Source organism: Vulpes vulpes, chromosome 11 (assembly GCF_048418805.1).
Source record: "Vulpes vulpes isolate BD-2025 chromosome 11, VulVul3, whole genome shotgun sequence".
Lineage (NCBI taxonomy): Eukaryota > Metazoa > Chordata > Mammalia > Carnivora > Canidae > Vulpes > Vulpes vulpes.
The window spans coordinates 13217167-13245134 of record NC_132790.1 but is presented as its reverse complement, the minus strand read 5'-3'; the positions used below and the strand labels follow the sequence as shown (position 1 = coordinate 13245134).

At 37.3% G+C, this 27968-nt stretch overlaps 1 protein-coding gene across 3 annotated transcripts in view; it reads right to left on the bottom strand.

Annotated features, from left to right (window-relative positions):
- PTH (parathyroid hormone) overlaps positions 1-27968 on the bottom strand; it is a 108956-nt gene that overhangs the window by 80407 nt on the left and 581 nt on the right. For all 3 annotated transcript variants that reach the window (XR_011995094.1, XR_011995095.1, XM_072725602.1), the window contains exon 2: positions 24446-24577. The gene's annotated coding sequence lies outside the window, so the exon portion shown is untranslated. The remainder of the gene's footprint in view (positions 1-24445; positions 24578-27968) is intronic.

Here is a 27968-nt window from a genome sequence, read left to right as displayed (position 1 = left end):
TCTACTACTATTTCTCTCTCTACTACCCATTGACTTCTTCACCCTTTCTACCTAAAAACAGACCATAAAATTTCCCATTAGAAATGTACTCTAGGAGATCCCTGGGTGGCTCAGTGGTTTAGCGCCTGCCTTCTGCCCAGGGCGTGATACTGGGGACCCAGGATCGAGTCCCACATCAGGCTGGAGTTCCAGGATCGAGTCTCACATCGGGTTCCCTGCATGGAGCCTGCTTCTCCCTCTGCCTGTGTCTCTGCCTCTCTCTCCCTCCCTGAATAAATAAATAAAAAATCTTAAAAAAGAAAAGAAAAGAAAGGTACTCTACCAGGAAGAGGAGTCTCATCATCAGAGACAAGGGATCAGTGCCAAAATGGGTCTGTACAAATCTACTAAAATAACCCTCAGCTTCTTTTAGTTCCCTCATATATCCTATTCACTTCCTCACAACTTACCACTCTTAAAAACCTAAACTCTCCTTTGTCTTGTAACTTCACAAATTTATCATTTTTGTTTCCTTGCTTTTAAAAATGTATATAAGCTCTTGATCCTAACCTGCTTCTTCAGGACTTTGGTTTCCCTATAAAGGCTCCAAGTGCATGTAAAAATACTACATAATTAACAAATTTTTTTTCTTCTTTTAATCTATCTTATGTCAGTTTAATTCTCAGGTACAGCTACAGAACCTAAGAAGGTGGATGAAAGAATTTTCTTTCCCTATAGGGGCCATGAGTATGTTGAAGAGAACAATGAAAGTTTGAGTAAACAGAAAATGCAAGTTGGAAAAAAGAGAAAGGGTGAGGAAGTCAACGGGTAGTAGAGAGAGAAATATATACACAGAGTAGTCAGTCATGTCACATTAGACAGATAATTCTTTAATTTCAACTGCTGAGGACCCTAGAGCTGTTTTGGATTCTGCATGACCATCTAGCCCCATGGAACCCAGCCCTACTATGGCTTCTGCCATTCGTGAACGAATCTTTCTGTGGCAAGCTGCAGAAAATGGCTCTAACTTAGAGAGGAAATTTATTCAAAAGGCATTAGGGATATCATCAAATTGACAGGAGGGGGCAGAGTCATGTGTGAGAACTGGTGGGAACCCAGACAGCCCTGGAGACAACGTGGTCTCAGTGGCAGGAAAGATCTGGTCAGGATGTGTAATACAGACAGTCAAATTTGATTATTGATAGCTATAGTCTGCTTTCTCTATAGTGCTACATTCAAATTCCAGGGTAGAGGGGAGTATGGGATGCCCTAGCTTAGCTGGGGTCAAAGGCCTGCCCTCCATCCTCCTAGCTTACATCACAAGCCAAGCCCCACATAATTGTTCTATCGAATTAGGTTGAAGAGACAATGGGGGGGGAAAGGAAATTGGGGCACAAAGAAAGTGAAGAGATGAATTTTGCAACGCCAAAACAAGAACTGTCCACTGCCCAGCAGCATAGCTTTTTATCTTTTCAGGGGCTCCCATAGACCTTCCCACGTGCCTGAGATTCAGGTCTTTTTATTCCTGTGAGTATCATTACCCCAGCTATCCCATAACTGTTACATGAGTGATTCTCGGTCCCTTGTAACCAAAACAGCTGAGGCAAATTGATGAAGACTGTGCTGTTCTGCTTTTTGTGTGTCTCCTACAGAAATTATTAAAACCTCTCTTTAAAAAACTCTACACTTCCTTCTTCAGGAGGTCTTTGGTTCTGCTAGATACTTTAGTCTTTACTGTCAGCTTTCTCTTGGGATATTTTTCACATGGAAAGGTGTGATGAGAAAAACAACTTTTGCTTTTCTAAGTTGCTACCTAGACATTTTAAAGTATGATAACCTTACTCACACTGAGTCTGAATGTTTAGATAAAGATTTAAGTCTAGGATTCCCACCATAAATTCCCATATTCTTGTTCCAGGGCACCCTTTAAAATAACCACTTAGAAAAAAATCAGGTCAGGGATCCCTGGGTGGCGCAGTGGTTTAGCGCCTGCCTTTGGCCCAGGGCACGATCCTGGAGATCCGGGATCGAATCCCACGTCGGGCTTCCGGTGCATGGAGCCTGCTTCTCCCTCTGCCTGTGTCTCTGCCTTTCTCTCTCTCTGTGTGACTATCATAAAAAAAAATAAAAATTAAAAAAAAAAAAAAGAAAAAAATCAGATCAAATAACCACTTAGAGTTACGGCTATGAAAAGTTAGTGACCTCTGTCCCAGCCATGCTCTGAGTAACAGTTGTATGCTACCCTGCTCTCTATCTCCTGCTTGTCCATCTGTAATTCCAGAATATTCTTATCAGTCATTTCCTGTTCTCCTCTCTTCTTAACCTTTGATGATTACTAATCTAACTATCTCTAGAATTTGCTTATTCTAGACATTTCGTATAAATGGGATCATAGAATATGTGTGACATTGTGTGCCTGGCTTCTTTCGCTTAACATAATCTTTTTGAGGTTCATTCAGGTAACTTGGATCAATATTTATTTATTTTTATGGGTAAACAATTTGCCATCATATGGATACATCACAATTTATCCATGCATAATGATAGATATTTGGGTTGTTTCCACTTTTTGGCTATTATGAATATTGCTGCTATAAAAATCATGTACAGGGACACCTGGCTGGCTCAGTCGGTAGAGCATGCCAATCTCAATATCATGGCTGTTAATTCAAACCCTACACTGGGTGTGAAGCCTTTTTAAACAAATAAATAAAATAATGTACAAATTTTTGCATCAGCATATTTTTTTTTAAATTTATTAAATTTATTTTATTTTTTTCATATTTTCAATCCTATTTGGTATCTATGGCATATAATTACTGGGTCAAACAGTAATTCTATGGATAACATTTTGAGAAATTGACACACTGTTTTCCGGAGTGCCTAGACCATGAGGGTTCCATTTCACATCCTCAACAGCATTTGTCTATCATTTTTATTTTAACCATTCTAGTGAGTGTGAAATGGTACCTCATTGTCGTTTAGTTTTGCATTTCCCTAATGGTTGATGATGCTGGGCATCTTTTCGTGTGCTTATTGGCCATTTGTGTAACTTCTCTCGAGAAATGTCTATTCAAATCCTTTGCCCGTATTTTAACTGGATAATCTTTTTATTGTTTAGTCAAAAGTGTCCTTTATGTATTCTGGATACTGGTGTCTTATCTGTGATTTGCAAGTGTCCTTTATGTATTCTGGATACTGGTGTCTTATCTGTGATTTGCAAATATTTTTTCCCATTTTGTTTCCGTTTGTTTGTTTGTTTTTAAAGATTTTATTTATTTATTCCTGAGAGGCACAGAGAGAGAGAGAGAGAGAGAGAGAGGCGCAGAGACACAGGCAGAGAGAGAAGCAGGCTCCATGCAGGGAGCTCAGTGTGGGACTGGATCCTGGGACTCCAGGATCACGCCCTGGACCAAAGGAAGGCAGGCGCTAAACCGCTGAGCCACCTAGGGATCCCCCACTTGGTTTGCTATTTCACTTCCTTCACATTGAAGCACAGATGTTTTTAATTTCTTTCTTTCTTTTCTTTCTTTCCTTTCTTTCTTTCTCTTTCTTCTTTCTTTCTTTCTTTTCTTTCTTTCTTTCTTTCTTTCTTTCTTTCTTTCTTCTTTTTTTAGATTTCATGTATTTATTTGACAGACAGAGTACAAGCAGGGGGAGTGGCAGAGAGAGAAGGAGAAGCAGGCTCCCTGTTGAGTAGGGAGCCCAAGGCGGGGCTTGATCCCAGGACCGGGATCACGACCAGAGCCAAAGACAGATGCTTCACCAACTGAGCCACCCAGGTGCCCCACAGATGTTTTTTAATTTTGATGATGTTCAATATATTTTCTTACTTGGTTGCTTGTGCTTTGGGCGGCATACCGAAGAAATCATTGGCTAATCCAAGGTAACAAAACCTTACACTCATTTTTCTTCTAAGAGTTTAAGTTTCAGCCTTTACATTTATGTCTTTGATCCATTTTGAATTAACTTTTGTATGTGGTGTGAGGTGGAGATCTAAATTCACTCTTTTGTAGAAAGATATCTAGTCTGCAGCCATACCACCCTGAACACACCCGATCTCATCTGTAGGAAGATATCTAGTTGTCCCAGCATCATTTGTAAAAAAGAGTATTTTCCCCCATTGCCTTGTCTTGGTAGCTTTGTTGAAAATCAAATGACTGCAAATATAAAGGTTTACCTCTAGACTCTCAATTCAATTTCATTAACCCATATTGCTACCTTTATGTCAGTGTCACACTGTCTTGATTACTGTAGCTTTGTAGTGTTTGTCCCCCAATTTTGACCTTTCTTAAAGTTGTTTTTGCTACTCTAGGTCCCTTGCTATTCCATGTGAATTGTAGGATTAACTTGTCAATTTCTGCAAAAGAAAAACTGCTGGTGATTTTGATAAGGATCACACTGAATCTATAGATCAATCTGAGTATTGCCATCTTAACAATATTAAATTTTCTAATCTGTGAACACATCTTTGCATTTATTAGGTTTTCTTTAAGTTCTTTCAAAAATCTAATAATTAAAAAATTATTTCTAAGTATTTTTGATGCTACTATAAACAAAATTTTTTCTTAATTTTATTTCTCGACTGTACATTACTGATATATAGAGTACAATTAATATTTGTAAATTGAACTGTTATGAAACTTTGGTGAATTAATTAATTTCTTAGTTTTAATGGATTCCTTAGGATTTTCTTTTTTTTTTAATTCTTTTTTTTTTAAAGATTTTATTTATTTATTCATGAGACAGAGAGAGAGAGAGAGGTAGAGACACAGGCAGAGGGAGAAGCAGGCTCCATGCAGGGAGCCCGTTGTGGGACTCAATCCTGGGTCTCCAGGATCACACCCTGGGTCGAAGGCAGATGCTCAACCACTGAGCCACCCGGGCTGCCCCTCCTTAGGATTTTCTATATAGAAGATTATGTTCTCTGAAAGTATAAGTTGTGCTCCTTCTTCCTTTCCAATATGGATGCCATTTATTTCTATTTTTTGCTTAACTGCCCTTACTAGACTCTTCAGCACAATGTTGAATAGAAGTGGAAACAGCAAACAGCTTTGTCTTATTCCTAATCTAGGGAGAAAGCTTTAAATATTTTACCATTATGTACGATATTGGCTGTGGTCTTATCAAATTGAGGAGATTTCCTTCTATTTTTAGTTTGTTGAATATGTTATCAGAAATATTGAGATGATCATGTTTTTTTAAACATTATTCTATTAATGTGGGTATTACATTGAGTTTTGTATGTTAAACCAACCTTGCATTCTTGGGGTAAGTCCCACTTGTTCATGGTATATTATCCTCTTTATATGCTATGCTACTGGATTTCCTTGCAAATGCACAAATATGTAGCTAGTATTTTACTGAGGATTTTTGTGACTATATCCATGAGGAATATTAGTCTGTTCTTTTGTTTTGTTTTGTTTTCCTTGTGAGGTCTTTGGTTTTGGTATTAGGGTAATACTGGCCTCACAGAATGATTTGGAAAGTGTTTCTTCCTCTTCTATTTCTTCAAAGAGTTTGGAAAAATCCTAATAATACAACTAAGGCCAAGAAAATGAAAGACTGTTTTATGCTAAATAATTCTACCCTTCTAGGTTATAATGTAAAATATTACATACAAAGATGGACTTTAATGGACAAAGTAATAAATATTTAAAAGACAAAAATCAAGCCAACAAGTTTTGTATCAGATGAGGTTTACCCACACATAAATTTTCTAGAAATAATTTACTGAAGCTATATCACATTTATTTTTAGACTAATGATTATTGTGTTTGTAAAATGGAAATATAGTATGTTCTCTGAAAAACATTCAAGCAACAGAGCAACATTAATAAAGTAAAATAATTCTTTCACCTAGAAATAATCATTGTAATATTTGGTGAATATCACTTTAGAGTATGCTTGATATCACAGCTATTCAATTCTATATTTAACTGTACTCATTGTTTACTTCCAGTCCCTTTATCTTACCTTCTCTGGAATTTCATGGATATATGGGTTTAACTGAAAGTAATTTTTTCTTTGTACTCCTGGGTACTGTGATTCCTAAGTTAGTTTATGCTTAGGAATATAAATATGCTTCCTTATATGCAAACAACTTGCCTGTGTAGTATTCTTGTCTTCTTTTTTTTTTAAAGATTTTATTTATTTATTCATTAGAAACACACACACACACACACACACACACACACACAGAGGCAGAGACACAGGCTGAGGGAGAAGCAGGCCCCACACAGGGACCCCAATGTGGGACTTGATCCCGGGACTCCAGGATCATGCCCTGGGCCAAAGGCAGGCACTAAACCACTGATCCACCCAGGGATCCTGTATTCTTGTCTTCTATTTCAATTTTCTAAATAGTGCTCTATCTTCTGGCATTGCATATCGCTATTGAAATCAGAGCACAATCCAATTTTCCCCTGTTACAGATGATCTTCTGTGTGGTTGCCTGAAGAACATTCTTTAATCCTTAATATTCAATTTAATTTGACAAGTTTCATTTCAGGCCAATCACTCATACCACTTTTCAGAAACAAGCTGGGCCCTTTAATTAGCAGATTCAGTTTCTTTAATACTTTTTTTTCCACTTGCTACATTTTTAGGCTTACTCTTTTAGGGTTATTAATTAGTCTTATGTGGACAATGTCTTCTAGAATGACTAACCTCTCTCTAACTGCTTTAACATTTGTTTTCTTCTCCTCTGTCATTGTATTGATTAATTAGGCTTTCTCTTGTGTTAGAATCTCATTTCAGTTGTGTCCATTCTGTTCCTTGCTATCTTACAATAATCTGTTAGATGAAAATTGGTGTTATTTTGGCCCTTGAATTGCTTTCTTAACTCTGCAATTTCCTTTTCCATCTCCTATTGTCATTTTATCTGGTGTTCAAGCTCTTGCTTTATTAAGTTAATATCTTATTAAATTTTCTTTAGTTGTAGAATATCATGAACATTTTAATTCTGTTCCTTAGTACCGAATATGCATAGTAATTTAAATAGTCACAGATGTTGCTTTTTTTTTTTTTGTTAAAGATTTTATTTACTTATTCATGAGAGAGAGAGAGAGAGAGAGGCAGAGACACAGACAGAGAGAGAAGCAGGCCCCACGCAGGGAGCCCGACGACGTGGGACTCGATCCTGGGACACTAAGACCATACCTGAAGCCGAAGGCAGGCGCCAAACCACTGAGCCACCCAGGGATCCCCCAGATGTTGCTTTTTAAACATTCCCCCATCCCTCTAAACTTTTTGTTGGGACCAATGAAAGCAAGTGGCCTGTCAAAACCAGAAAAGGTAAGGAAACAGATTCTCCTCCAGAGCATCCAGAAGTATCACGCCCTTCTGACATCCACCCAATTTAGACTCAACCTCCAGAAATGTGTGATAATAACTATTTGTTAATTTGTTATTAAAGCCACTAAGTTGGGACACCTGGGTGTCTCAGTAGTTGAGCATCTGCCTTTGACTAAGGGTGTGATCCTGGGGTCTTGGGATCGAGTTCCTCACTGGGCTCCCTGCAGCGAGCCTGTTTCTCTCTCTGCCAATGTCTCTGCCTCTCTCTGTGTGTCTCTCATCAATCAACAAATCTTAAAAAATAAATAAATAAGGCCACTAACTTTGTCACTATTTGTTACAGCAGCAATAGAACATCTAAGTGAAGATTGACATAGAGTCATTATGAGACATAGCAAAGAAAATCTACAGGCCTTGCCTAATGCAAAAACAAGAGGAATCAGAACTGGATCAAAACAAGCAATATGTAGATAAACACTGAGTAAGAGTTTTGCCATTTCTCGTAATGAGAAGGGAACTGGACATTTCTATGGAAATTCACTATGTTTTTGTTATAGTTTGATGTATGTGTTAGTTAGGGTCCTCCAGAGAACAGAACCCATAGGAGTTTTGTCTATGTGTTGTGTGTTTTTAAGGAACTGTCTCATAAAAGTGGGAGTGAGAGTGGACTGGCAAGTCTGAAGTCTTGGACAGGCTGGCAGACTGAAAATTCAGGTAAGAGTTGAGTTGCAATTTTGAGAACTCTATAGGGCAGCAGGCTAGAAACTCAGGCAGCATTCCTATATTACAGGCTTCAGGAGAATTTCTTCTTCATAAGGCACCAGTTTTTGCTCTTAAGACCTTGAACAGATTAGATGAGACCCACTCATATTATGGAAGATAATCTGGTTTATCCAAAGTCTACTGAATTAAATGTTAATCACATCTAAAAAATACCCTTACATAACATTTAGACTGATGTTTTGACCAAACATCTATGCACCATAGCCTAGCCAAGCTGACACATAAAATTAATCATCACAATGTACATAAGTACGTTTAACTCTCTAGTAGAATATGCTCATTCATTATCAACAAATTCTTTGTTGTGTTCATGAACTTGCTTTATTACTGTTCAGACCTAGTTTCTTAATCTGGAATCCACCGCCCCAAGAATCTCTCCCATCTTCAGTTTGGGTGAGAATATTCATGAAAGTTTTTGAATTATGTACAGCATTTTGAGTGGATACATGTTCGTCCATTTTTTCTGGGGGAGCGATCCCGAGCTTTCACCATATTCTCAGAAGTCTAAAAGGGTCTGATACTGGCCAAGAAAGGTATGGAGCCCCTATAGACAGACATCTAAACTGAGTGAACCATTTTTGACATTTGAAGGTGGGTTTCTGACGTCTGAACGATCAGCGCCCTTACAGACTTCTCTCGGAGTTGCTTATTACATAAATACAAAGTCCTTACCAACTGCAAATAATAGAGTAAATATATCTTTGCTTTCCAACAAGGTTTGTCATCTCTTACTGTATTACAAATGAGATGGAATGGTCCTAAATGAGTGTCTCAGAAGCAAGTTTCTTGGTCATTACAGTTTTATGGATGAGTTATTTAGTTAACACATACTAAGGAGTGAACAGCAGTGAGGAGCCTTCCAAATTCTTAGAGAAAGAGGGGCACCTGGGTGGTTCAGTTGGTTGAGCATCCAACTTTTGATTTTGGCTCAGGTCATGATCTCATGGTCATGAGATTGAGCCCTGTGTTGGCTTCTGCACTCAGCAGGGAGTCTCCTTGAGATTCTCTCCCTCTTTCTACCTCTGCTTCTCCCGATATCACATTCACTCTTGCTTTCTCTCTCAAATAAATAAAATCTTTTAAAAACCCAAATTCTTAGAGAAAGAATTCCCACCCTCTGAACCCTAAACTTATCAACTCAGCACATATGAGAAGCCAGAAAAATGTCTCCAAGGCCCTAAGGGCAGTTGTGTCCCTTAAGTGAATGAATCAATGAATAGGGGAAACTAGTATTTAAAGGAGTTCTGACTACAAAGTGGCTGCACAAGGGAATTTCTAGGATAATGGAACTCTTCTGTATGATACTGTAGTCGTAGACCTATGATTTATGTATTTGTCAAAACTCACAAAATCATACATCACAAATAGTGAACTTTTTTGCATGCAAATAAAAAAAATGAACCAAAATCAATCAGGATATCCAAGGATCTCAGGACAGAATGCAGACAGTGACAAATGAATCTGACTGTATTACAAATACATGACATAACCTCACTGAAGGAAGTGGGGGAAAACAGAAGCTGACTTAAGTAACTTTGGAAAACCATGTTTAGATTCGATACTTAAAGGCTAAAGAGGAAAAGAACATTATAAACACTATACTCTAGTTGGTAAGGGTCAGTATATCTGAAACTGATTTATTTGTATAGGGTAAGATAAATAAATTACAGACAATGGGAGTCAGATTTCTCACTTCAGAGAAAGAAGTTAATCAAGAAGAGGCTAGAATGAATCCTGTAGTATTAGAATTGGAGATATCTATATGAACTCATGTTTATCTTAATATATATTCAGATAGATACAGAAATATAAATGTGTATTTTTACAGAGGTTAATATCTATGTGTATGTGCATGTGCACATATGAGTGCAAACACACATGCACACACACACACTTATTTGCTAGCTCTGGTCCCTGAGTAGGCCTAGAAGCAGTGACACCTTAGTAGCAATGAGCACACCCAGCACCCGAATCTTAGTTCCTAAATAAAATTCTCCAATAACAGGATACAGAAAGTAACCTAAAAGAACTCTCAAAATGGGAAGAATTTGGCCAAAGCTGGAACAATTTGAACAAAGTAATGATCGTACTCATTATAATCTAAAGAATAAATACTCACGAGTCCATATTGATGTAAATAAACAATTGAATAAATAAGTAGACAAGTGCCAGAGAAAAAGCAAATTTTCCTTATAGAAGAATTCAGAACAATATTTGTAGATCCCTCCCTGCTCCACTCCAGGAAGTAGACCTGAATTACTCTTTCCTGGGGTATGGGCTAGACTGAGTGACTTGCTTCCAAATCACAGAATATAGGAAAGAAAAATAAGGAAAAGGCACTTCACCTTTGTGGTAATTTCTCCCCAAACTTAAAACTAGTGTAATCATAAGAAAAACTCAAACTGAAGGACATTCTACAAAGATCTGACCTGCATTCCTCAAAAACATCAACGTCATGAAGAACAGAGAAATTGAGAAACTGCCAAAGATTGGAGAGGATTAATAGGGTAACTAAATGTAACATGGAATCCTGGACTGGATCCTTGATGGAAAAATGACATTAGTGGAAAAACTGGTAAAATCTGAATAAAGTACATGGTTATTGTTAATCTCTTAGTTTTAACAACAGTATAGTATCATGATTATGTAAGATGTTAACATTAGGGGGAACTGGATGAAGGTAACCCTCAATACTAACCTTATATATCTAAAATTATTCCAAAAAGTATAAGTAGGTTCAGCAAAATCTGGTAGAGTGTCTAATACAAGAAAAATGTTCTGTGGGTCAGGAATATTTTCCCCAGGCCTGAGTAAAACGTATCTCAGGTCCGGGTCCTTTGCCTGAAAATCCTGCTTACCCAACAACTTTTGGATTGCCAATTCTGCCTAGAGGGAGCTGTTGTTCTGGGTAAATGAAAGCATTGAAGAAGTAAATGAGCATTCTGTCCTTAGAAAGATAAATCCCCTAATTATAAATTAATCAATTAACTGGCATCCAGGCCGATCACACCAACCTCAGAAAATTTAGTTAGGAATCTCTCACTGAGAACCTACTCGTCCCAAGTTCCAAATCTTAGATTCAGGACTAGCAAACCTTAAATTCAGACCCTGTCATCTGGTAGGTTCCCTCTGCAATTCCTACCTACCTCCACCCCTTTATCCACATTGTTGTTTTAGCCCATTAGGCTTCCCAGCAGCCAGTAGTAACCTCCAAGAACACCACCCTTGCTTTATACAATAAAACCTATTGCCTTAGCATCCCTTTTACTTTCTCAAATAATATGAGTCTCAGTTTTAAAAGTGAGATTCCTTTAGGACCCTTGATATTTTATTAAGTAAAAGTTGTGCATGTATTCCGCAAAAATTAGGGCACAATATCATTAAACAATGACTCTAACATCTAGCCTCTACCAGGTTTTTACGATGTTGAAAGAAAAGAACTTGATTCTCTCCCTCCTAATACAACTAATTTTTCTTTAATCTGTGTACTTCCTTGTGCTTTTCTTTGTCATTATTTTGTTTGAAGGCCTGTGTACCATGAATTGCCACTTCTTTCAAAGATGAAGATAGAAATATGTCATTTGTATTTCAGTTATGAGGTTCTTCCCTTTTTCTCACTTCCAAAACTTTACTTGAACTTCAAGTTCTTCTGGTCAACATGACTCTAACCTGGTTGTCAATAATTTTTAGTAACTATTATAATGGAGAGCATGTCTTTACCACTCAAAACTCACCAAACTCTATACTGAAAACTATAATGTGTTAGTGAGTCAAGCCTAAGAATGAAGAGCATCTTATGTTAACCAGAATGAAAACTAAGTTTGCTGGATAATTGTTTCCTCTCTGTTGTTCATTTTATTACACATAATTTTTTGTGTGATTACTAGTCTTGGCTTTAAAGAAATGAGAGAGAGAATGCAGGGGAGGGGGGCAGAAGGAGAAGGAGAGAGAGTCTTCAGCAGACTCCAAGCTTAGCACAGAGCCCATCTTGGGACTTGATCTCACAACTCCAACATCACAATCTCAGCAGACACCAAGAGTCAGCACTTAACCGACTGTGCCACCCAGGTGCCCTGGGAAGAGTAATTTTTGACTCACAGAGTTTTTGTCGTATTATTACAGACAAGCCTGGGTTTAAAAATGCTTCACTGTGTGTATTCTCTCCCAGGATTGGGTATAGAGTGGGATATTTCCTTGCCTTTACACTGTGGATGAGCAGTTAACCCCTCCTTGTTCTCCTCTCCTCTGGGAACTGTTCCTAGCCAGGGTCTCAATGCCTCAACTCAGTTTCTCCTTCAGTTCTGGTCCTCATTTCTGTGCTGTGCCCATAGTAATGAGAGAATATTTGCCTGAATTTTGTCATTTACAAAATTCATACTCTTTTTCCATCTTTTTAATATTATCATATATTTCCAACTAAAGATACTTAGTAGACAAAGTTCAGGGGAGAAGATAAGCCTGGATGTTTAAATTTGGGAGTTTTCAGCATCCATATGACATCTAATATACACACTAAATGAAGGCACCAGGGATGCCTAGGTGGCTCAGTGGTTGAGCATCTGCCTTTGGCTCAGGATCCCAGGGTCCTGGGATCGAGTCCCCCATTGGGCTCCCCTCAGGGAATCTGTTTCTCTCTCTGCCTAGGTCTCTGCCTCTCTCTCCGTATCTCTCATGAATAAATAAATAAAATCTTTAAAAAAAAAAAAGAAGCCACCAGCTTCTGTCCTTATACTAAATTTTAGTAAAGCTCAATTTCTTTTTTATTTCTGCATAAATACGTTAAAAATACATGTAATTAGAAGCTCACATATTTTCCTTCTGCACATGCTTAAGGTACTTGAGCTTTGCTTTACAAAACACTGTTCAGGGACACAGAAATCCAAACACTGAGTTTTATGAAATACACATTTTCAATTTTACAACAAACTGCCACTTTGTTTTAAAAAATGCAATGTACTAACTTATAAGCAGTATATAAGTATATAAGAAACAAGAACTCTTGTTTCTTCACATCCTTTTGTAAACTTTGTATTATCAGACTTAGTGCCTGTCACTCTGTGAGTTGACCTCTCCCCAAAGGGACCAAATTCCTGCTCTAACTGGCTAGATGAGAAACTCTTATTCTCACCGTAGCACAGGACTTTAGAGAATAAAGTCCCCGAGAATAAGATATAGTTCCAGAGAAATGAAATTCATTAGTGGGCCAATAATTAGATATGAATTTAATAATTTATTCTCTTTTGATCTCTAGCAAATGTTTTAAACATAATCACATAAAGCTAAGACATTGTCACCAGGAGACCATTAAGCACTACCATCTATTATCTGGCATATAAGTACGGTTTCATTTAAGTATTTGTTGAATGAATAGAAGGAAATGTCATTATATAACCATGAATTAACACAACTGGGTGCCTCTCATGATTCCTATTTCCTTTGCTTCCCTGACATGACTTACCAGGTCTCACAAGTTGAGACATTTTTTGGTCCTGTCATCTTCTAAATTCCTACTATCATTGCTCAAATTATCACCACCTAAATCTATTCTCATTTCCCATGCTCTCATCTCAAGTTTTTTTCCTTTCAGGCCAACTTCCATATGGCCACTAGAGTTATCTTTCCAAAGCTCAAATAAAATAGCATCAGTCTTTTTTATCAAAAATTCCAATAGTGCATGCCATGCAGGACTTTTCATAATCTTTCTTTAATCTATTTCCAACTTCATCTCCTATTACTTCGCATCGAGTACTCCCACCCTCTATCCCACACTTGAGAAAAGTCGAGCTGTTTATCATATTTCAACTTGATGGTTACTCTTTCATGTTATGTGACATTCTACATGCTCATCTTCTGCCTGGAAAATACTCAATTAACAATAATCCTTACCCTTTGGAATTCAAGCCAAATATCTCTTCTGTAAGGCCTTTCTTAAATCCCCAAGGCAGTTGCTGCTCTGTGCTTCCATAGAATATTCTATTGACTCTTCTCATAGCATTTATATTTTATTTTGTTCATCTTTTTTGCCGTCTTGACCAATACTCTTCAGTAGAAACCTAACACAAGCCCATGTAATTTTAACTTTTCTACTAGCCACATTAAAAAGAGTAAAAACACAGATAAAAAGAATTTTCATTATATTTTATTTAACCCAATATATCCCAAATATTATCATCTCAGTATGTAACTGATATAAAATCTATTAATGTGGTATTTTAGCTTATCTTTTTGGACTAAGTCTTCAAAATCCTGTGTTCTTTGAACTTATAGCATATTGCAATCTGGACTGACCACATTTGAAGTGCTCAACAGCCACATATATCTAGTGGCACCCAGGTGGGACAGCTAGTGTGAGCTTCAAAAGGGATCCTATCTTGTTCATTTTTTAATTCCCAGGTACTTGATTTGTAAGATGTGCCTAATAAATATTTGTTAAGTGAATGGATGAATAGATGAACAATGATAAAAATAGCTAATGTTGACTGCTTATCATGTGAAAAGTCACTGTGATAAGCAATGTACATCGCTCTCATCAGCAAATGCTTGGTTGGCATTCGGTTGCTCCTTAACAGTCATTAAATAATTATGTAGTCTTGGGTAAGCCACTTAACTTCTTACAATCTCAGTTATTCTATTTGTGAAAGGACAGGGGGTATGAGCAAAGCGACTCAGACCAGTTCTAAAATAGAGGATGGGTAAGAAATTTTAAGAAACAGAGCTGCACAATGGAAGAGCACATGTTTTGGAATTAGACACACTGTATTAGAATTCCCAATTCCACTATTCACTTATATGCTCTTAGGCAATTTCATTAAATTCCCTAATTTTCCACTTCTTATCTGTAAAATGGAGACAGTAATACTCATCTTGTGAGGTTTGTAAATAACATCTTCAAAGTGTTTGGCTAGAAGATAAGCATTATTTTTGGTTCTAGGAAGTCTTTCATTTTTTTCCCTTAAGAGTCAACAATTTTAAAGATTTTATTGATTTGAGAGAGAGAGAGAGAGAACGTGTATGCGAGTGGTGGGGGGCAGAGGAGAAGGGAAAGGGAAGGGAAGAAAAACCCTCCAGTGGACCCCAAGCTGAGCGTGGAGCCCAACATGGGGTTCAATCCCATGACCCCAAGATCATGACCTGAGCTGAAACCAAGAGTCAGACACTTAAGCACTGAGCCACCCAGGCATCCCAAGATTTAACAGTTTTAAAGGTGAGCACTTACATAAGGTTTACCATGTGTCAGAAACTGTGCTAAGGGCTTTAAAATATTAACTTATGCAGCTGCATAACAACCCTATGAGATGGGTGCTATTATTGTCATTTCCTCTTTACCCTTGGGAAACTGAAGCACAGAGAGGAAACAAGGTCGCTTAATAAGGTGGTGCTAGGATTTTACACCCAGAAGTTCAGTTGCGGTGTCAGGACTCTTAATTACTATGCTTTCTTACTCTCAAGCCAACCGTTGCCTAATTCATGAGAAAGAAATCCTACAGGGATCCCTGGGTGGCTTAGCAGTTTAGTGCCTGCCTTCGGCTCACGGCATGATCCTGCAGACCCGGGGTCAAGTCCCACATAGGGCTCCCTGCATGGAGCCTGCTTCTCCCTCTGCCTGTGTCTCTGCCTCTGTCTCTCATGAATATATAAGAAAATGAAAATCTAAAAAAAAAAAAAAAAAAAAAAAAGAAACCCTACAAGTGGCTGTTATAATAAATATTACATTAATTAACTGGTTTTTGTTGTGGAGAAACTAATCTGTGCACTCTGCCCTGGAGAATAAGATTAGAGACTATGTCAAATGTAAATCCTATTTCCTTAAAGAATCATACCTTTATATTTACTGATAAGTTTTTACACATAGGTGTGGTTTGCTGCCTGAAGTTCTTCCTGGTGTGGAACAGGCATCTCCCTAGAAGCTCAAAGATGTTATAGTACTGATCTTAGAGACTTATACAGTTCTCAAAAAGCACCACCCAAAAAGCAGGAAATAGGTGAGTCAGAGTCCAGTGGCTTTCACCATGGATGTGCTGTGATGTTAGAATACAGATGATGACCTCGTGATCCCCATTCCTGGGCATCCGTAGCAGTACTGCTCTGATGTACATACGAAGGGAGTCAATCTCCAAAAAATGAAGAAAAAGGTTAAAAAACAAAAAGGAGACAGGAAAAAGAAAAGAATAGTTTCCAGGTCTCAGAGTTCTATCGATTTACCACCATCCAAAAATGAGGTCTAAACACTGACAATGCCACCCACAAAAAAGGACAAAACTGACCACCTAATCAGATGAGGAAAGAAACTGGCCAGCAAGATGATTTTTTTTCATAATGATGCTTGAAAAACAGACAACAGATGGTATTTAAAGAAATATTACAAATCCTATTCCTCTTTTTCCCAACACCTGCGAACCACCAGGATACTTTAATCAATAGAGGAGATAGATAGTGAGACTGTAGCGGAGGCAAAATTTTACCTCTACTTTTTTAGGGTTTTTCAGCCAGGCCTGAGAATTAAACTGTTACAAAACAGATTAAAAGGAGAAAAGTATACAAACTTAGATGTTTTATATGACACGGGAGCTCTCATAAGAAAAGGAAGACCCAAAGAAATGGCAAACCCACCAGCTTTTACATTAGGTTGAACAAAAAGGCAATTGTAGAAAAGTAACAAAGCTGTATGGGGAAGCTACAGGAAGATAAGTATTATTTTAACGTGGTCTATTATTTATGCAGGATTCTCTTGGCTTTCATTCCCTATTGAAGAATGTTCCTGTTTTCCCAGTACAGGGATGGCATCTTTCATACAGGAATGTTTATCTCCTGTTTTTAGGAAGAATGGGGAGATTAGAATGCTCTTCTTTCCATCTGCTCTTTTTTAAGTGCCTTTAGTTCAAAATAGCCCTTGCGGCAAAGTAGCATATTCTGTCTCCTTTTATTCCTCCCCTTTGAAGATGCCCCCAAAAAGATTCATGGCCCACAGTCTGAGTTGGCAGATTATTCTATTTCTCGGTGATTTAGTTTCTCCGTCTTGAGAATAGGTACGTTCTTTCAAACAGCTGTGTTTGTTCAGGAGGTGGCGATGCAGATGAGGGTAGTTGTTCATCTAAGTTAGGTCACCACATGATATGAGCAATCAGGCATTTACTGAAGACCATTTTTTTTTTTTACAGAAACCAAAGAAAAGCAAATATTAATAGTTGGAAACTTTATTTCTGAGTCCAGAGAACAGCCAGTTGAGATTTCTAGATTTTCTTTAAAAAGATTTATTTATTTTGAGGAAGAAAGTGAGCACCAGAGCAGAGGGGAGGGCAGAGGGAGAGGGAGAGGGAGAGGGAGAGAAATCCTCATGCAGACTCCATGATGAGTGCAGAGCCTACTGGGGCATGATTCCAAGACCCTAAGATCATGACCTGAGTGGAAACTAAGAGTCTGAGACTTAACTGACTGAGCCACCCAGGCGCCCCAAAAAGATTTCTAGATTTAAGCAAGAAGCTTCTCTATATGGTACAATGAGGATGGCAGTTGTAATTTGAGAAATTTCCTGGTTTGTAGTTTGAATGTCTCTTGTCGCACTGAGTGTACCAGCGAATTTTCTGAGTGGCCTACACAGGTAGACATGAAGGTTGTTTTTATCTATGATCTGTTGTGGTGATAAACTTAAGAAATTAAGTTTATATCAGCTTTCCTTACAGGACTTTGGGAAAAGAACAGTTTTCATTCTTTGTGATTTCAAGTCAGAAGGTTGGGAGAAAAATGGAATATTAGTTTGGAGAGTTGTGGCTATATACTGGAGGAAACTAGAAAAAATCAGGATTCAGACCAGTTTATAGCTAGATAACACAACCTCAAAGATAATGAATAGGGTTAGAATCTTAATTACAAGGGTATGTTACAGTTTTTCACTGAAATGTAATTTTCTCTCACCATATTTATTGAATATAATTACAGTAAGACTATTTTGTTTGTAAAATAAGTTTAGTCTCATTAAACTTGGCCTAATTATTTATATAAGTGCACCAAGAATAGAATTTATCACATAAAGTCCATTTTGTTGGAACTTTTAATAGGGAATCTTAGATTAAACCTTAAAAGCCATTTGAGGCTAAGAAATCAAGCCAAGAATGCACCATAAGACTTTGTCTATAGCATCTATAGATTTGGGTGAATTCCTCTCTTTTCAAGGCCCCCAATGGATCTTAAGTTTCTTGGGCCTACTGGGAAGTAAACTTCCCTACTCACTGTAGGGATAGGGATCCTGTAAGCAATGATTGGGCTGGTATTTCAAGAGGCTTTATAAGCATTGACTCCATAGTCAACCATAGTTCCTTAAATGTATCTGGTTACATTATTTTTATTTAAGATTTTATTTATTTATTTATTTATTTATTTATTTATTTATTTGAGAGAGAGTGAGACAACAGGGAGAGGAGTAGAAGAGGAAAGAATCTCAAACAGATTCTACACTGAGTGTGAAGCCCAATTCAGGGCTCTATTCCATGACCCCAAGACCATGACCCAAGCCAAAAACAAGAGCTGGATGCTCAACCCACGGAGCTACCCAGGCATCCCCCCATCTGGTCACATTTAAGTCTATGTACCTTGTTGTCAAGTATGACATTATAATCAAAGCCTTGATAATATAACAAAGTTTCCAATTGTTGCAAAGAAAACAGATTGTTTTAAAAAAGATTTTATTTATTTATTTGAGAGAGAGAGGGAGGGAGAGAGTGGGAGAGCACAAGCATTGGAGAGGGAGAAGCAGGCTGCCCATCCAGCAGGGAGCCTGATGCAGGGCTCGATCCTGGGACCCTGGGATCATGACCTGAGTCAACAGCAGTTTCCAAATTCTGGAGGGATCAGATAGGCAGAAAAAGATAAATATTTTAATTTTTGTTTACCAAGGGATAGTCTATCAAATTGAGATAAGTTATAGATAGCTTAAGAAAAAGAGAAAAAAAGGTTTTCTTTTTTTACTTTAAAAAGATTTTATTTATTTATTTATTTATTTATTTATTTATTTATTTATTTATTTATTTATAGAGAACATGTATGAGCAGGGGAGGGGCAGAGAGAGAGAGAGAGACAGAGACAGAGACAGAGAGAATTCCAAACAAACTCCATGCTGAGCATGGAGCCTGATGTGGGCTCAATTCCAGGACCCTGAGATCATGACCTGAGCAAAAGGCAGTTGCTCAACCAAGTGACCCACCTAGGAACCGCTCCTTTATGAGAGAGAGAGAGTGGTGTGTGAGCAGGGGAAGGGGCAGAGGAAGAAGGCGAAAGAGAATTTTAAGCAGGCTCCAGGCTCAGCGCAGAGCCCAACATGGGGCTTTAACTCATGACCCTGAGATCATGACCTGAGCTGAAATTGAGAGTCGGACACTCTACTGACTGATCCACCCAGGTGCTGCAGAATTCTAGAAATTCTTATCCAGTTTAGTGTTATGATCTTAGAGTTATCAGAAATCTGTGTTCTAGAGTACTTGTCAGGGTCCTTTCCATGGATCTCTTTAAAGATGAAGTATTTTTGCCTGCAGTTGATTGTAAATGTTCTCAGGGAACAATGAAGAGTAAGACAAAAATGATCTATGAATGACAAAAGACTTAAAAATAGCCATGGTTACAGATCTGGTGAGAGTTCACTACTGAAAAAGTGATACAATTAACAAGAACATTTGGTTATTTCTGTAGACATGCAATGTTTTCAAATAATAATTGGAATTTTAGCTGATTATACAAGCAGTAAGGATACTGACAGATTTCTAGGAATTCTGTACAATTTTTGAAATATTGGTAACGTTTACTCATACAAATATGATTTAAAGGAAGTTAATTATCATTTTTATTTGACAACGTTTCCCATATAATATCACATTTCAAATAAGCTATTAGTTTAATTTCTTTTTATTAGGATAGAGAACAAATCTTTGAGATCATTGAGGGACCCTCTGAGAAATTCCAAAATTAGTTCAATGTCAAAAGATTCATTTTGAATTTGATTTTGGGAAATTTATTAAAAATGTTTAAAGGTTTAGAGCTCCCCTTGACATGGTGTTGAGGTGGCAGCCAGCAGTCCAGCTTTGTGCCTGGCTGCCTGACTTCTTCCTGCTACTGCTTTTCAGGGATAAGACAATTAAGACCTAAGTCAAATCTCCTTTCCAAGACTGCCTTCCAAATTTATTTGTTTATTTTTAGAGAGAGAGTGCAAACGGGTGCGGGGTGAAGGACAGAGGGAGGAGGAGAAGAAAAGAATCTCAAGCAGGCTGCCTGCTAAATGTGCAGCCTGAGGTGGGATTCAGTCTTGTGACCCTGAGATCATGACCTGGGCCAAAATCAAAAGTCAGATGCATAATCAACTGAGCCACCCAGGTGGCCCTGAAGGAAAGTCTTAGTTATCATTGTTATTTTCATAGACAATATTACAAAAACCATTGGCATATAAGGAGGTGATCCAAAACCCTAACATGTAGGAAAGATTGTAGAGTACCAAGGAGTTAATGAAAATATTGTTATATGTTTAGATTTTGTGATATTTGTGTGGCCATCTTTTAAAACTTAAAATTTTTTTGTGATTTTTGTTCTCCACTTGATCTTAGCCAAAAGGTTGAGAAGTGATGTGTGATTTTTGTTCTCATTTTTAATATTCACCTATTACCTAAAAAAAAAAAAATCTAAGGTTTAAAACATTTGATTAGGTAGTATCCCAATGACAAAATACTTAGCTATCTATCTAATTAAGGTGACAATTAACAGATTTTAGAGGTACATACAGAAATTGGAAGAAAACAAAACAAAACAAAACCCACTCAGCTTCTTTAATATTGAAGACTCAGTTTTCCTAAGCAATAAAAAACCTGATAAAGACCATGTGAAGCACAGGGAATTATTTTGATAAGAATAGAATCTTTATTTCCTTGGCAGATAATACAAAAGGTAAAGAAAAATTTTATAATCTCTTATTAAAAGCAGACCAATAGGGATCCCTGGGTGACTCAGCGGTTTGGTGCCTGCCTTTGGCCCAGGGTGCGATCCTGGAGTCCCAGGATCGGGTCCCACGTCAGGCTCCCTGCATGGAGCCTGCTTGTCCCTCCTCCTGTGTCTCTGCCTCTCTCTCTCTCTCTCTATGTCTATCATAAATAAATAAAAATAAATCTTAAAAAAAAATAAAAGCAGACCAATAGTCTAAGAAACTGTCATTTTAATGGGGAGAAAATTAAACTTATTTTGTATATTATTGAGCTAATTTTTAAAAACTCTACTCTTATAAATTACCCATTTAATTTGGGCCAGCTTTGACCTTGCAACATGAAATTTCTTTTCTACAAATCTGCAATTTTCTACATTCATTTAGATTTTGTCTTATTCCTTTTTCTTATTTTGGAACATTTAGTTATTTTGCTTTAGGACAAAATTACTTCCTACTTTTCTTAACAAAAACACATTCTGCCTTCATCGTATACTCTTTATATAAAAACACACCCCCCTCTGCTATACTTTGTACGCACAGTTTTTTTTTCCTTTGCTATTTTTATTTTTAGTAGTTTTATTTTCATATATAGATTATAAATATTACAGATTACAAATTTTAACCATTTAGTAACTTTTATTTTCCAGTGAAAATTAGGGAGCAGGCAATTGTGAACTATTATATACTAGCATCCTCTAATAGCTTAGTAAATATATAATTACATAATACATACACATAATTACAGATATATATAATTGTTAAAGACTAATATGCTTTTTCACAGTATAGTTTTTTATTTTTTATTTTTTTTTCAGTATAGTTTTTTAAATAGGGTAAATGATATGTTTACAAACAGACCCAAATATCTTTTTGCTTTCTATAAAAATTAAGAAACCAAAACCAGATAAACTTATGTTTAGCATTTAATGTTTTGGTGTATTATCTTTTTTGGAAATGATCTAAATAATCAATGAATATCCATCATTTAATCTAACTTAGCATAACTTTAAGGTTTCAAGTTTCCAAAAAGATTTTAAAAATTATTTTTAAGTAGACCAAATACTTTGTTTAATAAAGGTAGCATAATCTTAAATTAGTCTTTTTTACATAATCCCACCTATATAGAAAAAAAATCACAGAAGAGAACTTAAAAGTTAAGACATAAGGCTCTCTCCAACTTTTATTTTGTACTGCTGTTCTTTACATACATGAAACTATTTTTATTGAACAACTTATTTTTAAACAGAATTTATAATTTTACAATCTTAGGATCTAGTAGAGCTAAACTCATTTAATTAGTAAACTCAAGTAGAAAAAGTAGCATGTTTTCACTATGTTTAATGTTTACAACTCTGAAGAGATTACTGTTTTTACTAATCTAACAAACTTTAACTTTCATTTGCCAAAGATTGTCCTATATCTTGTGAGCTTGAAAAATATTTAGGTTAGTTTCTATATTTCTGAAAGGTTTAGGACTACTTAATTCATAGAAGTGCTTGTTTTTTAAAACCAATTAAATATAGCTCTTTTACAAAGTAAATTTGGTTATATCACATGAAAGTAGAAAAATAACATTATATAACATGTTATACCTAGATAGACACATACAGACATGCAAAAAGGGATCTTAGAGTTTTCATCTTATTTTATTTTTAAAAATTTATTCATTTGACAGAGAGAGTAAGAGAGAGGGAGTGCATGTCCGCACAAGTAGGCAGAGTGGCAGGCTGAGGGAGAGGGAGAAACAGGTTCCCCACTGAGCAGAGAGACTGATGCAGGGCTCAGGGCTCAGGGCTTGATCTCAGGATCTTGGGATCATGACCTGAGAAGGCAGACGCTTAACCAACAGAACCACCCAGGTGCCCCTAGAGTTTTCATTTTAAATCTCAGCCATGAGTTAGGTATAAATTCAGAAATGCAAAAATTTCTAACTTATATAAGACTGATCTTTGCCTTATTAATTTTCTCATTTCAATTTGATTTTCTTATAGGTTACAACAGGATGTTTAAGATGAGAGCACTCTAAAGAATCCTTTTGAATAGGGGCGCCTGGGTGATTCACTCAGTTAGGTGTCCAACTCTTTGTTTCAGCTTAGGTCATCATTTCAGGGTTCTGGGATCAAGCCCTGCACTAGCTCTGTGCTGGGCATGGAGTTTTCTTGGGATTCCGTCCGTCCTTCTCAGCATGTACAGGCGTGCTTGCTCTCTCTCAAAAAATCCTTTTAATTATAAGTCCAAATATTCAAAAGTATATCTTCTTTTAAAAATGAGGTATAATTGTCATATAAAGTTATATTAGCTTCAGGTGTATAGCATACTGATTCAACAAATCCATGCATTACTCAGTGCTCACCATGATAAGTGTAGTTATCATCTGTCATTATATGTTATTACAATATTCCCTATGCTATATTTTGCATCTCCATGACTTATATAACTGGAAATTTCTACCTCTTAATCTCTTTTATTTTGTCACCCTTCACCTCCCCTCTAGTAACCACCAGTTGGTTCTCTGTATTTGAAGAGTTTCTGTATTGAAGAGTTCACATGTTTTGTTTTCTAGATGCCGTATATAAGTGAAATCATATGGTATTATCTTTCTCTGACTTATTTCAGAAAATATACCTATTTGAATTGTGACTCAAAAACAAAATGTTCTCTTATGGTTTCAAATCAATATACCTTTTATGGCTCAACCATAGACACCAGAGGAGTCCCCAAAGAGAGTGCAAAGGATGCAGCCCTCCCAAAATCCAGTAAGTTCATTCCCAGAGTTAGCCTAAGAGTGCAAAGACTTTCAATCTCACAGGTGGTAACAATATCATTTGTCAAACTGGTGTCTGTTGTTACCTATGGGAAGATGAGATGCCTCCAGCTATAGACCAGCTTATCTGTGGTACTAGGTAGGTGATATCAGGATGAAGACTTTTCTAATACTACGAAGGCAATGAGGGTGAGACAACAAAGGCCCTTCATGGACCAAGACCTCTCATTAAGAAAAACTTCCTAAAAAGCTAATGATGTTGGACAAAGAGAATGTTGCTTGTCATTTCGTGTCTTGGGTTTCTAGCCTGTTTGTCTGATTCCCTGACACAAGCCAACACTTGTACCCTCCAGCTGATGGACACTTGAAGCCAATATCTCAAGACATAAAACAAGATGAAAGGAACATTCTCTGATTTTTCCCCCCTTATGATAAATGCCAGAAAAGACATACAGGAAAACAAAGACTAGGAGGCTATACCAGTGGGTACCCAGAACCAAATTTATAAGAGTCACAATTCAAAGAACTAATTTTTACAAATATTTTTCTCCTGCCAATCTATATTTAGAAAGAAAAAAAAGGTAAGGGGAGCCTCTTATTGTTCTCATCAAGATGAGAGGGGGGGCTGTAGGCAAAGATCTGAGATACTGATGTGGTAAGAATCTTACCTTCTGCTGGTTTTTTGGTCAGATGTCTCAAGATCTTTTAGTGTTCCAGTCATTGACATTCCATCATTGCCACCAGAAGTTGTACGGGAGGCAATATTTTATCTCTATCTTCTTAGGGTTTTTTAGTTGATCCTGAGAATTAAAGCGATATATTATAAATTAACAGGAGAAAAGCACACAAATCTATGTTTTATGTGATGCAGGAGCTCTTGTAAGAAAAGGGAGATCCAAAGAAAGGGCAAAACTTACAAGCTTTTATATTAGGTTAAACAAAAGGCAATTGTGGAAAAGTATCTAAACGACATGGGGAGGCTATAGAAAGATAAGTATTATTTTAACATGGTCTATTTATGCAGGATTCTCTTGGCTTTGATTTCCCCATTGAAGAATATTCCTTTTCTCCTGGTACAGGGAGGGCATCTTTCAAATGGGAGTGTTTATCTCCTGTTTTCAGGAAGAACAGGGGAAATTAGAGTGCTCTTCTTTGCATCTGCTGTTTTTTAAGTGTCCTTAGCTCAAAAATAGTCTTTATGCCAAAGTGGCATATTTGGGGCTGGCATATCCTGCCATCCATCAAGAACTGAAAAGTCAATAGTTGGGATACAAGGAATGATTTAGAAGGGCCAAGAACATATCACCTACATTTCTGAAGTTGCTAAATAACTGAGAGTCATATGATTCACTTCCATGTGAAAACCAAACTTATCTTACAGATCTCTGAAACACTCAGAACAAATGCATTAAGTTTTACCCTCCTTTTATAGCTGAGGAAGTGAAGGTACAAGGGCCTGCGTGTACTTGTTCAGACTGGCAATAGATGGACAGCGGAAACATCAGAAACTTGGCAAAATTGTTTTTCCCCCTTAATAACAGTGTTTAAAATATGTTTAAAGCAGATGGCTTTTGGATATTCTAATTGACTACAGGGAAAGGTAGAGATCACCAAATGACTTGCAGAGAATAAATGTCCCCACCAGAAATTTGACTCCCTTGTGAACAGTTGCCTGAAACTCTTTCCACATTATGAAAGTATCTCTGATGCATTCTAGATAGCTGTGATGGGTTCTCCACTGTAACTATAAAGGAAGTTGTGTTCAACTTTAGTGTTGTCAACATGAGTATTTTTTAAAAATATTTTATTTATTCATGAGAGACAGAGAGAAAAGAGAGAGAGTGAGAGAGAGGCAGAGGGAGAAGCAGGCTCCATGCAGGGAGCCTGATGTGGGACTTGATCCTGGGACTCCAGGATCATGCCCTGGGCTGAAGGCAGATGCTAAACCGCTGAGCTGCCCGGGGATCCCGACATGAATATTTTTAATGTGAAACAGTTACTCTTAGATAGTTCACATTCTCCCTTGTCATGAAATCTGTAAAGATCAAGCGTCGTAAAAATAATTGCTAATTCTGTGAGGTCCATGAAAGACATATGTCAGATTCCATGCTATTCATTATGGGGAACACAAAGATGATAAGGACAAGGTAAAATGACTTGATCTTGTTTTGGAGATGGCAAATGTGGCTTGGTAGAAAGATTATGTGGTTTGCCATCAAACAGATTTAGATTTCAATCTCACTTTTGTCACCTAAAAGCTATGTGATGTTGGGCAAGTTCCTTGTCTCATTGAGCATCAGTTTTCCTGCCTATGAAATTCAGATGAGTAGATGAATACTTGCATAGGGTTGTTGGGAAGATAAAGAATCTCATCAGAATCAGTTAATAAGATGTTGGCAAGAAGAAAAGTGTTTCCTCAGAGCAGGAAGATGCAGTATTTGCATAAAAAAAATTAGTGCTTGACCTTCCTTGTTTTTTGTTTTTAAAAAGTTGTGAAATTCCAAGGGATTCAAAACAGCTATAACATCATATGTAGCACGTGTGTTTTTGTGTTTATTCCTACATTTTTTTTTTCAGTAATACATGATATTTCTCTTTAGGTTGTCAACTATTTGTGAATAGGTGTAAATTATTTGCGCTTGGTGGAATTTACCTTCATTTACAGAACTGTATTTCTTTTTTTTTTTTTCTTCCCAGAACTGTGTTTCTATAGTAAGGATCAAAAGCACATACAGGTATTTCATACTTGAATACAATTACAATGCAGTTGATTCCAATAAATGGCAGCGCAATTTTCAGGGCTCTTGTTGAAAGATGGGAAAAGCCTTTGAACGAATGATTACTTTCTTTGGTATTATACATTACTACTTTTAAGTTAGACTCTGGGCAAAAGTGTTCATTGCCTTTTGTGGAGGCACTTTTTTGTAGATTCATAGATTCTTTGAATTCACTTTAGAATGATGGTGCACCAAAGGACACTGCCCTCCCCATGAGTTTGTACCATCTTGGAGACTGAACCACTGTTTTAAGTTCTCCTCCAGAAAGTCCATCTAGGGGGTGCTTGTGTGTGCTGGGTGTCTCTTCCGGAGGCGTATGTTACATACACACTGACTTCAATCAAATGAGATGCCTTTATGCTCAACCCTAAAGTCATTTTCGAAAATCATAATGAACTCATTAAGCAATTACTTAATTTTGTCATGTGGTTTCCTCAGAACTAATACCTTATGTTTTCATATTTACATATAGTTATTTGAAAAAATCAAGATGTTTGCACAGAAATTTAAAAACTTACAATGAAAGTATTCTCCAGAAATAGTGTCTAGTTGCCCATGCTGATAAATCTTAGCAGTGGTTTACTAGTTCTGCTCTTCTGAGAATATGCCCCTATGTTCCCTAGGCATTTAGATTGTTAGATAGCTGGCATTTATGTCATTAGGTCATTTTAAAATGTATTTCCTCATTATATTATAATGAACCCTTTATGTCTGTCTTCCTATTACACTCGATGGTCTTTGGGAAAATATTGTCTTACCTAACTATACGCCTACCTCAGGGACAAGTACTCTAAACAAAGGCATTTATCTGAACTGAACAATTTGATGACTAACCTAATAAATGAAAATCATGTAATCTTTAATTCTTCTGCTGCTGGTGCTCTTTCACAAGTTAGAATTTGACCCAGAGTCATGCTTGTTTTGGAAACGTTATCCCTGGCCCACTCAACAGCAAGTGCTTCTTTCACCTGGCCCTGGCGATTTCGGAATTCTGCTACAGGCCTGGGTTCCAGGCACACACATCTGGCCTAACCTAGTGGAACGCCTCATCCCTGAGGGCGAGCAGCTGTGTTAACTTTGGTGTTCTGTGTCCTCCTGCAAGAATGACTGCACGCGGTGCTGGACTGTGAGCATCTCCAGGGCAGAAGCCGTGACATTTAAACGAAAGTTTCCTGGGTTCAGAACTCAGGTGGGCCACGAAGCACGCAGGTCAGCACACTTCTGTGGCTTCCAGCTGGGTGCAGCATCATGGGGGCTCTTATGCCACCAACTGGGGCCAGGGGGCTGAAACAAGCTCTCAATCCTTAAAGAAGAAAGTCAGCCTGAACCATCCGAGCTCACTCTTAAGTGCGCCAAGAGCTCTCACTCACTTCACATTCTCACCATCCTTTTTTCTTTTCCTTCTTCCTCTGGT